Source organism: Oreochromis niloticus, linkage group LG7, assembly GCF_001858045.2.
Source record: "Oreochromis niloticus isolate F11D_XX linkage group LG7, O_niloticus_UMD_NMBU, whole genome shotgun sequence".
Classification (NCBI taxonomy): Eukaryota; Metazoa; Chordata; class Actinopteri; order Cichliformes; family Cichlidae; genus Oreochromis; species Oreochromis niloticus.
The window spans coordinates 40252819-40266622 of record NC_031972.2 but is presented as its reverse complement, the minus strand read 5'-3'; the positions used below and the strand labels follow the sequence as shown (position 1 = coordinate 40266622).

At 40.4% G+C, this 13804-nt stretch overlaps 1 pseudogene; it reads right to left on the bottom strand.

Moving 5' to 3' along the window:
• Nucleotides 1-639: 639 nt before the first annotated feature.
• Nucleotides 640-12810, bottom strand: LOC100702371 (hyaluronidase PH-20-like; annotated as a pseudogene).
• Between the last annotated feature and the right edge of the window lie 994 nt (nucleotides 12811-13804).

Below are 13804 nucleotides of genomic sequence, written 5' to 3'. Positions count from 1 at the left end.
TTAGGAGACAATATGCTGAGGTTTAGTTAACAGTGTTGGATGTATTTGTTTATTTTTAAAAATGACTAAAATAGTCGCAGAATTTGTCTGACTGTGAAATCATTGCACAAAGCTGCAAAGTAGTTATGTATCCAATCCTTTGATTATGTCTGTGCATGTAATTGTAAGGTCACTTAGCTAGATTTCAGAGAGGACAGCTGTTACACTGTGATTCAGTATTATGTTTTTGATCATAAATGTCTGTCAGCTGTTAAGGAGCTCTAGTTCAAATGTTGAAGACGCACCTGCAAGAGAAGCACACCAGTGCTGAGATACCAGTGAAGAGAAGAACAGGACCCCTGGTTTAGTTATTCCTTTTTTTTTTTTACAGTCTTTAAATCCAAGTCTAATAAGACTATAAGCTGTATTTTTATAGATAAAGCTAACCAGCAGTGTATAATCTAGCTGCAACATTAAGCTGATATGCAAATCACCGATAATTATCTGGTAATACAATGTTTTGAAAAATACCAGCCTGCATATGGAGTCTTACTTTTGTTTGCCTGTTTTGTTTGATGACAGTGTTGTTTTATGTAATTTCATCTGAATTAGTGTACAGGTCTACACATGACTATAAGTAATAAAAAAAGTAGTGCCTATTGTTTTTCTACAGCAGTTTATTTCTGATCACATTCTAATTACCTGTGTAAGAATCAAAGACTGTAGAGAAAAATCTACAAAGCAACATTAAAAAAAAAAAAAAAAAAAAAAGAGAGAAAGAAAAAAGCTCAGAATTTCAAAGGGTTGCTAAACTTTCAAACCACAGCAGAAACCAGGAAGAGAACCCAGACATAAAATATTCATGCAGCCCACAACAGGCAGGCAGATACTGAATTCTTCTGAATGCTGACCAGTCCTGAATATAGATGAGAGGATGTGAACAGAAGCCAAACATGCGTTCTAACATAAAATGTCACTGTGGCCTGGAATTCAGTTATTCACACAACTAAACAATGAGTGAATGTCTCAGTACTGCACTCTGCACATACCACAATACAGCACATTTTTACAGCGGACAATGTATCTTGTTGTCACTTTAACGTTTTGAATCGTTGTATTGAGGCAGGTTAGCCTCCACTTATTTCCAGTCTTTATGGTGAGCTAATCTAACCAGCTGTAGCCCTGTGTTTAACATGTGGACGTGAGTGTGGTAATAGTCTTCCTCTCTGCATCCCAGTTAAACTTTTCCTGTAAAATATGAGCACTTTTTACTCAAATTTCCCACTATTATAAGGGATCATCTTTTCTAACACTTAGGGTTGAAATACCACAGTAGTAATTCTTACTGTCTTTTATGGCAGAAACATTTATGGAATTGTAGAATTTTTAGCATGAGTATTCTTGCATGCAACTTTATTTTTCAGTGCCAGAGAATTCAGTTAAATGTCTTGCTTATTCCAGTTATTTGTAATGCATATCTTTTTAAAAGGTGCAAAAAAGTGTAACAGTAGGATTTTGATTTGGAAATAAAATGTTCTTTTTTCAGATAGAAAAGGGGGGTTGCTTAAGTTGGTGTCAAAGAAAGAGCACCACCAGTGTCTGTTATTAAAACACGCCTGAGACTATATTGTTCAAAAATCCTAAGCATGTTATATTCACTGCTCACTACTACAGTGACAAAAAAAATGTAAGTTATCTTTTTTATGTTGCATCAAATTTGATAGAGTTGCAGCTGATAATTGTTATCATTGTTATTTTATTCAGCAGCTTGCTTTAAGTACCACAGCAAGTAAGAGCCAATGGGAAAGCCAGTTGCAGGGCCTGTGGTTGTTAATTTTGGCATGACAATGTTGCATTGTTTATAGACAAAATTTTGGGAGGCTTTTATAGAGTAAATGCATAATAATAATAGCATAAGGCAGTTAGCTTATGTGCGTGAATTTTGTGCTGGTAAAAACTCTTCCTGTGGTGACCTCTTGTGGCAAGATAAGAGCCATTATGGAAAATGGCACACGAAATACCCAGTTCTTTCTGCTCTTTGGTGTCAATTATCAGTATATAATTGACAGGTATTCACAAAAACATAGGTTAAGTCCATTTTAACCCTTTTTTAGTTTAGACATATTTGATGAAAGAAAGTTGTGGAGATGAAATAAAAAGTTCTTTTAAACAAGCTTATGATATGTCTTTCCACAGGGGCCAAGGCAAACAAACAAACACACAGCTCACTCACTCACTCACAAACACCCACACCAAGACACACAAATATAAATGTACATGGAGGATGGAGTGTGTCCTATCAGCAGCGCGGTTCCTTGTGTTGATGACTGCGTCGTGGATGACATTGAGTGTAATGACCGACCGGCATGGCATTTCAGTATAGCACATGCAGTCAAAGTTTTAGTCGAACCAGTTGATGTCATCTTGTGAGAGCCCACCGCTCACAGTGAAAGGTCCACCCCGGTGTTGCTCTTTGATCCGGTAGCAATGTGAGTCCAGATGAAGGAACACGTCATCATCCCAGTGCTTCCTTATACGGCGACCTTGGCCCTGGCAAAGTGCATCACTGCAGAGGCGTGTTGCAGTGGAAACATTCACAATGTACCTGTTCATAACCTGCTCCAAGTGACGTTGTGCATCAAAGCAAGAGTCCTGCAGGTTTGTGGGACATTGGAACATTTGATTAAAATGTTATGATTGAAGTCTTGCATGAAAGATACCTAAAAGCAACCAATTTCCTATCAAAAGTACAATCTACCTCTGTGTCTGTGACATTCATGTCTCCCCAAGATACGACGCCAGCAGCGCCCAGAGCAGCAGCTTCTCCAATGGTGTTAACCAGATCAAACTGCACAAACAGAACAGAAAGAGTCAGGGTAATGTTGACTGATAGTTGCAACTCATTATTCATGTATAAGACTAAAACAAGTCTATTCCCTAAAATACATACTTTGTAGCAATGACCTAATTCCCTGATAGCATTTGTTTGTGTGTGTGTTTTTAAATGTCATGTATTGTTACAGGTTTTTATAAAATCATTGTTTAAGACTGAGTGCATGCACGTGGGTGTAATCCTGAGTAAAATGGAAGATTTGATGGGAAAGTAAGTAAACAAACCATGTTTATTGTTGTTACCTTAAAGCTTTAGTTTAATCCAGTGAGTCAATAATACACTTATTAGAGTTAAAACTTTTATAAAGATAAGGATAATGAAGAATGTAGCTTCAGGACAATTAATATTGGTTTCACTTTTTAAGGCTTTTAAAATTTGAAACATAAGAACAAAAAACAAAAGCAAACAAACAAAAAACAGAATTGTATGTTTCCATGTACTCTGTGCTCTGCTAGAGTAGCTTTCCATGATTCACTGTCTACTTTGACATTAGAATTAATAAAGATGAAGAAAACATCTGCCTGAAAAAAGAGTTTTTTGAATAGTCTGAAGCCTGAGCTATAGTGCTGGAAGATGTTACTGAACAAAGTTTACTGTGAATGAGAGCCTTGTACTTAGAGTTTGTACTGAAAATAGTTCATCCCTAAATTCTATGTTGGATGGCAGATACCTTTCATTCATTCAAGGATTAGTGAGGCATGCAGAGCACAACAAATTGCTTCTCAAGGTAACATAATACTGTGTCTTGAGCAGTGATGTCTTGCTTCTGACATGTAGTCATTAACGCTGTCCTTGTACACAGGTCTTATGTAGGCATAGATAGGGATTGAATAGGTGCTTTGGGGGAGGGTTGATACCCTCATGACTTCCTGGATGCGATGGCAAACAAACAAACGAGCTTTCCGGGAGTCTTTGAGGACCAACTCCAGGTAGATGGAAGGAAAGAGTGCCGTGGACTCTTCCCAGAGCCACAAAAGATTGTCATTCCTCTGCTTCTCAATATCAGGACACTCTCCAGCAAAGCCCACCATGTCCTGGTTGTAGTCATAGTTATAACAGTAAGGATACAAGTAGTAACCCCAAAGTCTTTTTGGCCTCAGTTTCTTCCCGATTTGGATGGATCAGACAAAATACCTCTTGGCTGCTCTTTCAAACAAAATCTTCGCCCTTTTCTCTGCCTCGTCTTCAGAAAGTGAAGCATTCTTCTTTTTGACCTTTTCAGTGGAAACCTCTCGGTAGATATCTTTCCTTCCCCAGTTTCGAATCGTGCTGCTGACAAAGCTGAAGTAGGAGAGGTCAAGGGGCATACCAAAGTGGATGTTACACAGTTCAGTTGGAGCATTCCACATGAACATGAAGTGATGGCCAGGAAGGATGGGGTAGTCTGTCCTTGGTAAGGACCTACAGGAGGCTATCAGGGCCATTGCGCTGAGAAACAGGAATAAAAAATGCTGTGTTTCATGGATCAGTTTCACTCCATACATTTTGTAACAAGAATGAGATCTGTCATAAAAGGAAACAAACACCAGTTAGGTTAAAGGCCCTGATATTGATATTCATCTTGCTTAGACAGATTTGTGCTGATGCCAGACTTATTGTTCTTTTTCTGTCTTCAAAAGGGGCAAAGTATAAAAGATGGAATTTCATCATTAAATCATTTCTTAATTTTCCCAACATTTCCTTGTTCTTACCACATTTCAACATTTCTTTTGTATGCATGACAACAAGACGGGCTTGCCCCTACATGTTCACAAAGTGATGACTTCAGCATTTAGCTTCACATGTAAAGACACTAAATTCCTTTTGCAGGAGCAAAATTTGTTATAAAGCTACATTAATAAGAGCACTTATTAATAACACCTTATATCCAAACAAAATTCCATCTTATAAAATCTTCCAAAACAATAACTTTTTTTTTTTTTTTCAAGTTTTCAATGTTAGTTTTCAAAGGAGTTTGCAAAGAAAGGCGTCTGGACTTCTTTAAGTTGCTTGAAGATGTTTCACCTCTCATCCGAGAAGCTTCTTCAGTTCTAAGGTCAAATGGCCGAGAGTCCCAGATTTAAACCCAGTGGGAGTATCCCCCCAAGGAGGGACAAAGGACCCCCTGGTGATCCTCTAATCACATGCGCCAAGGTGTGAAAGCGGGTGTGGGACCTAATCAGCCAGGGTTTCGGGTGAGCTCATTGTGAAACCTGGCCCCACCTTGTCATGTGAATTCCTGAGGTCAGATGGCCCAGGATGTGAGTGGGCGTTAAGGCGTCTGGGGAGGGAACTCAAAACTGGATTATAGATGGCAGACAGTTGGTGTCGTAAACCACCGCCTCTGTTCAAAGATGGTCGCTCACAGTGGACATAGATGGCCTCTTTCACTCCTCTTTCAAACCATCTGTCCTCCCTGTCCAAAATGTGAACATTGGCATCCTCGAAAGAGTGACCTTTATCCTTAAGATGCAGGTGGACTGCTGAGTCTTGTCCTGTGGAGGTGGCTCTTCTATGTTGTGCCATGCGCTTGTGAAGTGGCTGTTTGGTCTCTCCGATGTAGAGGTCCGGGCATTCCTCGCTGTACTGTACAGCATACACCACGTTGTTCAGTCTGTGTTTTGGAGTTTTGTCTTTCGGGTGAACCAGTTTGTGTCTGAGTGTGTTGCTGGGTCTGAAGTACACTGGGATGTCGTGCTTGGAGAAAACTCTCCTGAGTTTCTCTGATACACCGGCTACATAGGGGATGACAATGTTGTTGCGTCTGTCTTTCTTATCCTCCCTCGCTGGTTTCTGACGTGTGACGTGTGACGGCGCGCTCCGGAGCAGAGCGTCCCGAGTTCGACTCCCTCACGGACTCGCTGCCACGGCCCGGACTTGGGGGACGGGGAGGCACCAAGTCGCCTCTCCCTTTTCCTTTTCCCTGCTCTCGCCAACTCCTCCGCCTGCACTACTACATCTCTCTTATTACCCTTTATTCACCCAAAATACCCGTGCTTGGCAGCTCTTCATTCCTCAACTATTTGCTCGCTTATTACTCCACCTTGGACAACCTGCACTTTCTCTCTTCAGGCTAACAACTCTGCCTTCATTTTTTCATACTGTCTCCCACACTTTTACAGCAAATTATTAGCACCTAATAAGCACAGCCTTGTCCTCAATATTCAGATCATTAATATAAAGTACATGCACACACTCAAGCTTTTTTTAAAAGAAAAATCCAATCTTTAATGCATTATTTACATCCCGTCATTTGGCCTTTTCTTTCTACATTTTGTCTCAATTGACTTCAAATTCGTATCATGTGCCAACAAATGTCTAAACCATCACTGCTGCTCCTCACACTGAGCAGGATTTGCAGTTAAGCTCCTCTAAGGAGCCATAATGCCTTTTCACATTGTAAAGTCACACATACATACAAGTACAATAAGTTAACCTGAATATTTTTTTTTTTTTATCTTCATTTTTTTAGTTGCTTCTACTTGGCTTGCTCTATCATCATAATTTCAGGATGTATTTTGCATCATATAACACAAGGCTGTTCAATTGGGCTAAAACCTCATCTTTACAGCTTTGACTGGCAGCTGCAGTCACGGAGAAACTTGCTCATCTCTGTTCGGGAATGGCAGATAGAGCGGGACTCCACTATTTACTCCACTGCCAGACCTAAAGAAGAGTTGGCAGTTTTGGCACGCGACGCTGAGAAGGCATTGGACCAGATCGAATGGCCCTATTTGTTTGAAATATTAGAAAGATTTAAATTGGGTTAAAAAAGTATGGCTTATGAGAAGCTCACTTATCTGGGCATTCAGGTTACAAAAAGCTATTCCTCTCTATTAAAATCTAACTTTTCTCCCTTAATATCTGAGCTTCAGTCAAGTAAACAGTTCTGGAATACGCTTCCTAAATCACTCATTGAGTTAATCATATAAAGATGAGAATTTTGCCTAAGTGGTTGTACTTATTTCAAAATCTCCTTGTGTTCCTTCCTAAAACATTTTTTAAAAACCTAAATTCACTCATCTTACCTTTTTCATGGGGCAATAAAACACATGGAATTGCTGGGAAACATCTTTGCAAGTCTAAAACAGAGGGTGGATAATATATGAGTAGAAAAACCTTTCTACAAAGAATAAGCCATTCCAGATGAAAATAGCATAGCTCAGGTTTTAGCTCAGGTTTTCTGCAACTGCATTTCAGAAAGTGAAGAACATTGTTCTCATCAAAGGAAGCATTACATTTAGAAAGTTTGGGGTCCTGAGCAATGACTCTTTGGGTTCAAAGGGATGAAAAGCTGCTGGAGTGTGTGCTAATGTCTATAGAAAAAGGTTTTTATACAACTGGACGTGTCACTCTCTTTTCAGGAAAGTGCAAATTTGATCTAATCATATTAGAAACGTTGTGTTTCAGACACAGATGTTGCTAGATTTACTATTTTTGGAGCGAGTATAATATTTTGTATAAGGATGAGGGTGTTTATGTAAGAAACTGGAACAAAAAGTGAAGATTTCTTACACCGTGATGTGTCACTCCCTACAAACAAAAGTGCAAACTGGGTCCAGTTATGTCATGATGCATGCTCAATCATCCAGGTAACTAAATCCCAAAAGGTTCATTCTGTTAGATAAGATAAGATAAGACAAGATAAGATAAGATAAGATTTTATTGATCCCACGGCGGGGAAATTTTTGTGTTTCCTCAGCTGAGGTACAGATAGCAGAAGGAAAATACAAATAAAATACAAACAAATATAAAACATAGAATAGAATAGAATAAACCTTTATAATCCCACGGATCAGAAATTTCTAACCCTTACAGCAAGGGAAAATAAAATATAAAAGGAAGACACAGGGTGGTCCTATGAACGTAAGCAACCGAAATTCGTATATACAGGTAACAATGTACAGAATATATATAGAAAAATTGTACGGCGATATGTATAAAATGTAGAGTAAACTAACAAACTGCTGAGTAAGATGACCAAAGGAATGTTAAGCTGCATTATAGAGTCTGACAGCTGCTGGTAAGAATGACCTGCGGTAGCGCTCCTTCCTACACTGTGGGCGTAAAAGTCCACTGCTGAAGGAGCTGCTCAGTGCTCGTACAGTCTCATGCAGGGGGTGGGAGGTGTTGTCCATGATGGATGTTAGCTTAGACAACATCCTCTCCTCCCCAACCTGCTCGATGGACTTCAGCGGACAGTCCAGGACAGAGCTGGCCCTCCTGACCAGCTTGTTGAGTTTCCCCCTGTCCCTCTCTGCCATTCCACCACGCCAGCAGACCACAGCGTAGAAAATAGCCGACACCACCACAGTGTCATAAAATGTCCTTAGGAGTGTCCTGTTCACCCCCAAAGGACCTCAGCCGCCGTAGCAGGTGGAGACGACTTAGACCCAGTAGAGTGGTTGAAGGAGAAGGAAAAGTGGGACAGGTGAGGTGCATTTCATGTCCCCGGTGCTATGGGGGGTTGCAGAGAGGTGTGACGAGCTCTGGTGGATGGGGGAGGGAAGGGCTACTGAATCAAACCTGTTAAACAACTGGTTCAATCTGTTAGCCAGAACCTGGTCTCCAGACTCTGGACCCCCTCCGCTCACAGTGCTCCGTCCAGTGATGGTGTTCAGTCCTCTCCACATACCTCTGGTGTTGCTCTATGAACAGTAACTCTGGAGCTCTGTGGAGTGTGCAGATGATCTCATGACTGTCTAAAAATGGATAACAAAACCGAAGGAGTGCTGAATCATTGACAAATACAGAGTAACAGGTGTGCAGCATGGCTAACTAGGTAGCAACAAGCCTCTAACACAGCGTGTATGCTAGCGGCTAATCTAGCGAAGGAATGAACAGAGTGCTTTTAGGTGTTGTAGAAGGATAAGATGATAAGCTGTGTGTGTTTTTCAGAATGACCTGCTTGTATTTACCTTCATTGATGAGTGGGACTAGGTAGGTGTGCTGAAACGAGGCAAAAAAGCCGAAGTTGAAGAGCGTGGTGTAAACATAGTGGCGCCGCCAGCAGGTTTCCGAGCAGGGATTCCGGGTAGCAGGAAGGCTTTGTCTTGATAAGCCGTCCAACATTGGCAGTCCCATTTAGTGAATGGCAATGGAAAAATAGCTGGGTTTCCATGTGTAATTTGTGTGGAAGAATATTGCAGAAGAAAGTTAATAGGTAATTTAGAGAGCCCGCCCCGCCCCGGCCCGTCCGTCCCGCCCCCCCAAAAAACAAGTGTTGAAGAACAGAAGATAAAAGTCCTTTTTTTCCTGCTTTCCATGCCGGCTGTTTGGCGGCTCTGATACACCGGCTATGTAGCCGGTGTATCAGAGAAACTCAGGAGAGTTTTCTCCAAGCACGACATCCCAGTGTACTTCAGACCAAGCAACACACTCAGACACAAACTGGTTCACCCGAAAGACAAAACTCCAAAACACAGACTGAACAACGTGGTGTATGCGGTACAGTGCAGCGAGGAATGCCCGGACCTCTACATTGGAGAGACCAAACAGCCACTTCACAAGCGTATGGCACAACATAGAAGAGCCACCTCCACAGGACAAGACTCAGCAGTCCATCTGCATCTTAAGGATAAAGGTCACTCTTTCGAGGATGCCAATGTTCACATTTTGGACAGGGAGGACAGATGGTTTGAAAGAGGAGTGAAAGAGGCCATCTATGTCCACTGTGAGCGACCATCTTTGAACAGAGGCGGTGGTTTACGACACCATCTGTCTGCCATCTATAATCCAGTTTTGAGTTCCCTCCCCAGACGCCTTAACGCCCACTCACATCCTGGGCCATCTGACCTCAGGAATTCACATGACAAGGTGGGGCCAGGTTTCACAATGAGCTCACCCGAAACCCTGGCTGATTAGGTCCCACACCCGCTTTCACACCTTGGCGCATGTGATTAGAGGATCACCAGGGGGTCCTTTGTCCCTCCTTGGGGGGATACTCCCACTGGGTTTAAATCTGGGACTCTCGGCCATTTGACCTTAGAACTGAAGAAGCTTCTCGGATGAGAGGTGAAACATCTTCAAGCAACTTAAAGAAGTCCAGACGCCTTTCTTTGCAAACTCCTTTGACTACGATGACCTGGATGACTGAGAACCTTCACAGACCAATGTTAGTTTTATTGAACTTGATCAACTAATGATATATGTTCTTGATAGTAAATGTAATTGAAGTTGGGTTAAATAATGGCAGGGTGCAAGTATTTAGAGCATCTTATTGATTCAATGCTCAAGATTATTTTTCACACAAAGCGATTTCACCAAGATTTAGGGGGTTTTTTTTCCATGCTTTGCCAAGAGCAGTGAAACCTTATGACTTGCTCTTATTTTAGCAGAAGATGTGTTATTTTCTCAATATACTGAAGAAAAAGAGCTGACTAAGCAATTGCTTGGCTTTCCCTTTGGTCTTCCCTTGTTGTATAACAGAAATGTAGCTACTCAGTAGGTACAGTTAATGTCTCTGATGTTCTCAATTCACTCAGAACAGTTACAAAGTTACAAGAAATATTGATAATAGCAATGTGAAATGTCCACAAAATGTTTCCACTCTGAATCGACAAAGGCTGTAGGGGGATATTTTTTTTATCCTTAAGAAATGAAATCATCATTTAAAAGTATTTTGTATTTACCTTGGTTACCTTTGTTTAATATAATTAAAATCTTTCTTTTGATCTGAAATATTTAAATGAGTTGATTGCAACAACTAAATAAATGTTAAATGGACTGCTATTTATATAGAGGTTTTGTATTCTACTTCAAAGTGTGCCAACAACATGCCTTATGTACCCATTCACACAAGCACCTTTTCTACATCTAAGTGCTTTCTATTTAACATTCACACACACGGTCATATGGTCATGCAACATTTTGCCTGAGTTGTATGAATTACTTGGTTACTTTGTTACCCCAAGTAACAAATCATAAATAAGTGTGTGTGTGTGTGTGTGTGTGTGTGTGTGTGTGTGTGTGTACATGTTTAGACATCTTCGTGAGGCATCACGTGAGACATCTTTGTATGTGAGGGGAAGGATTTAAAATTTGATTCTGGATTTAACAGGGAGCCATAAAGAGAAGCCAGTATGAGAGAAATATGCTCTCTCTTGCTAGTACCTGTCAGTGCTCTTTAAGCATCTATTCCTCAAATCTACAACCTTCTTAAGAAGAAATTAAGCCTTTGGATCAAATGCAGCATTTTCAAATGTTCATCCAATTGTTTTTTTATAGTACAATTTACTTTTCCCAGCCCTTTCTTACCCTCAAATCAAATTTAAAATGAGTTAATATTTTTTTTTAACATTGTGTATCTTCTCAATTCAAACATCTAATATGTTTGTTTTATTGTGAATAAATTTTTGGTTTATGAGATTTGCAAATCATTGAATTCTGTGTTTATTTAAATTTCAAACTGTGTTTCAGCATTTTGGGAACTGGTGTAGTTTTGCAAGGACCATCCCTGGGTTTAACATAGTTTTAACAGTTATTAAAAAAACAAAAAAGCTTGACCTTAGAAAATGTTTCATAACACACATAGTGACAGTTTTATTTGAATTCTATTTATTCAACACTACACTCTTGCCAAGTTATATTTAAAGTAGAAAGCATTTCAGAGGTGCTGGCAAACTTGACCCTATAATAAATCCCTACTAAGCTCTCAATCAAACTCAAAATATAAACATGTTACTCAGGTAAATGAGATATCATTAATTATGTACTTACTTGTTCTGGGGGTCCAATTTGTTTTGGTCCAAAGTGAGTCCTCAGTGAGTAATTAATGCCTGTTAGTCTCCTCTTTAAATAAGCTCTTGCAAGTGCATGAATTATAGGTAGAACACTTGTGGTAGCTTGTCAGAGCTGAATGATCTGCTGCCTCGAGGTGTTCCCTCCTTTTTGGGCTGTCTTGATGTGTTCCAGGTTCCCTCCTTACTGCCTGGAGGAAGATAGCTGAGGAACCTCTGGGTTGAGGACAATGTGTCCTACTGCTACCACTCGCAGACAAAGTCTCTGTCCAGATACGCAAAGAATGTGAGTGTTTGAACTTGGTCATTTGTGTATGGAAATGTACTAAGAGGGAAATCCACCTTTAGGTTAGTTATCAAAGTGATAAAATACATGAAGGACCAGGTGGCTGGTTTCACCAAAGATCTTTACTCATGACAACAGATTTTTAAATGTTGTTTTTACATAACAAAAGGAAGGGTATATTTTAAATTGTTCCAAGTAAATAAATTCTGCAAACTGTTTCTACAAATTACTAACTTTGATTAACACTAGTCATTTTAAGGAAATTTCTTGTTTGGTTAAGATTTGAAACCCCATAAGTCAGTACAAATAGTCTAACCTTTGTGGAACTATGTACGGATGGGAATCAAGAACCAGTGCCCAGTAGTTCAGAGCGCATGATGCCATAGTGCAAACTGGATCCAGGACAGAAAGCAGCACAGACAACACGGTAGCATTACGCTAGCAAAGAATCCAGAGTAATGTTAAAGCTGAGCAAATGCTGATCTCAGTCACCCCAGCAGCCAGACCCTGAACTTCAACAGGTAAAAAAATGATGGGCTTCCGTTTCTACCTGTTCACGATTCTAAAATAGAAATACTGTGTTACAAAGACTTGTTTTCCTCTTTGCTTTGTGCTGACGGCTTTGTGCCCATACTTAGCTAATAGGAGGAAGATAATATGCATGTCCTCATAAGGAAACGGATTCGTGTGGGACTGTAACCGATAGGTTCAGTGGCGGTCCTAGCCTTTTTGGCGCCCCGGGCGAACACTCCCTCTGGTGCCCCCCCCCCCCACCTCCCCCAATTGTTACACCCTTTTTACACACGCTCTTTTCTACGCTGTAATATTCTTGTCAATTTTCTTGATATTTATTTATAATCACCTCTGTTAATCCTTGATATTTATAATTGAGTGATCTGTATATATTAGTGCTATTTCTTAAATGGGTAAAATCTGTAACACAATGTATTGTTTGGAGTTTAGTCTGTTACTGTTACTATTTTTACCATTTCTTCTTGGAGCAACTGTAACCCACATAATTTCCATAGGGATTAATAAAGTATTCTGATTCTGATTGTTTCAGGATGACCTGCCATTGTCCAATGACACATCTGCTTACCTGTATCTTTTGCTCATTTTTCCTCCTCCTCTTTTCTCTTTTTTCTAAACTGAGGACCTGATGGCTTTGAACTTTTCTTGTCCATCTTCCATTGGTTTAAATTTTGCACTCCAGTATGAACACCCATCCCCCAACTCGAGGATCACCACAACATAACCTAATAGACCTACACCTTAGTTCACAGATTCACTTTGTCTGGGGTTTATTTCTGGGATTTTGCACAACCCAGGATTCAAATCATGAATACATAATGGGCTTGGATTTACAACATCATGAATAAAATGTGCTCTATTTGGAAGCAGCTGCTCCCCTCCCCTTTCGACAGGTTGTGTGTGAGACTTTAAATCATCAAACTGTAAATTATAAATTTTAAATTGTTATTGATCCCTTTACCCCGGTCCTTATTTTCTTACTCTTCTTATATTTATTGTTTGTTTACTTGCACTGCTGTAACTGGAGCCTCGTCCTCTCGTCTCTCTATATACTGGACTGTATGTAGCGGAGATGACAATAAAGTTTACTTTGACTTCAGCAGAGAGCAGGCGCACCGAGGGCTCTCGCGCTCACTTTTCGCATATAGAATTTTGAAAAAACATCGGTGCAAATTATAAGTCTGTATCATAATGTCTCGTGTTTGTTGGTTTGTTTTTATTTTGTTTTATTTTGCGAGTTGGTTATTAGATGCTACTCCAGCCAGCGAGTGAATCCCCCGCCGCCCCGCCCTCTCCTCCCTGTGCCGCAAGCAGCAGGCGCACCTCACTAACGGAGGGCGCCCTTACTCCCAGCAAATGGGCAATAGAAAACCGATCGGTGGCTATGCCATTCCCAAT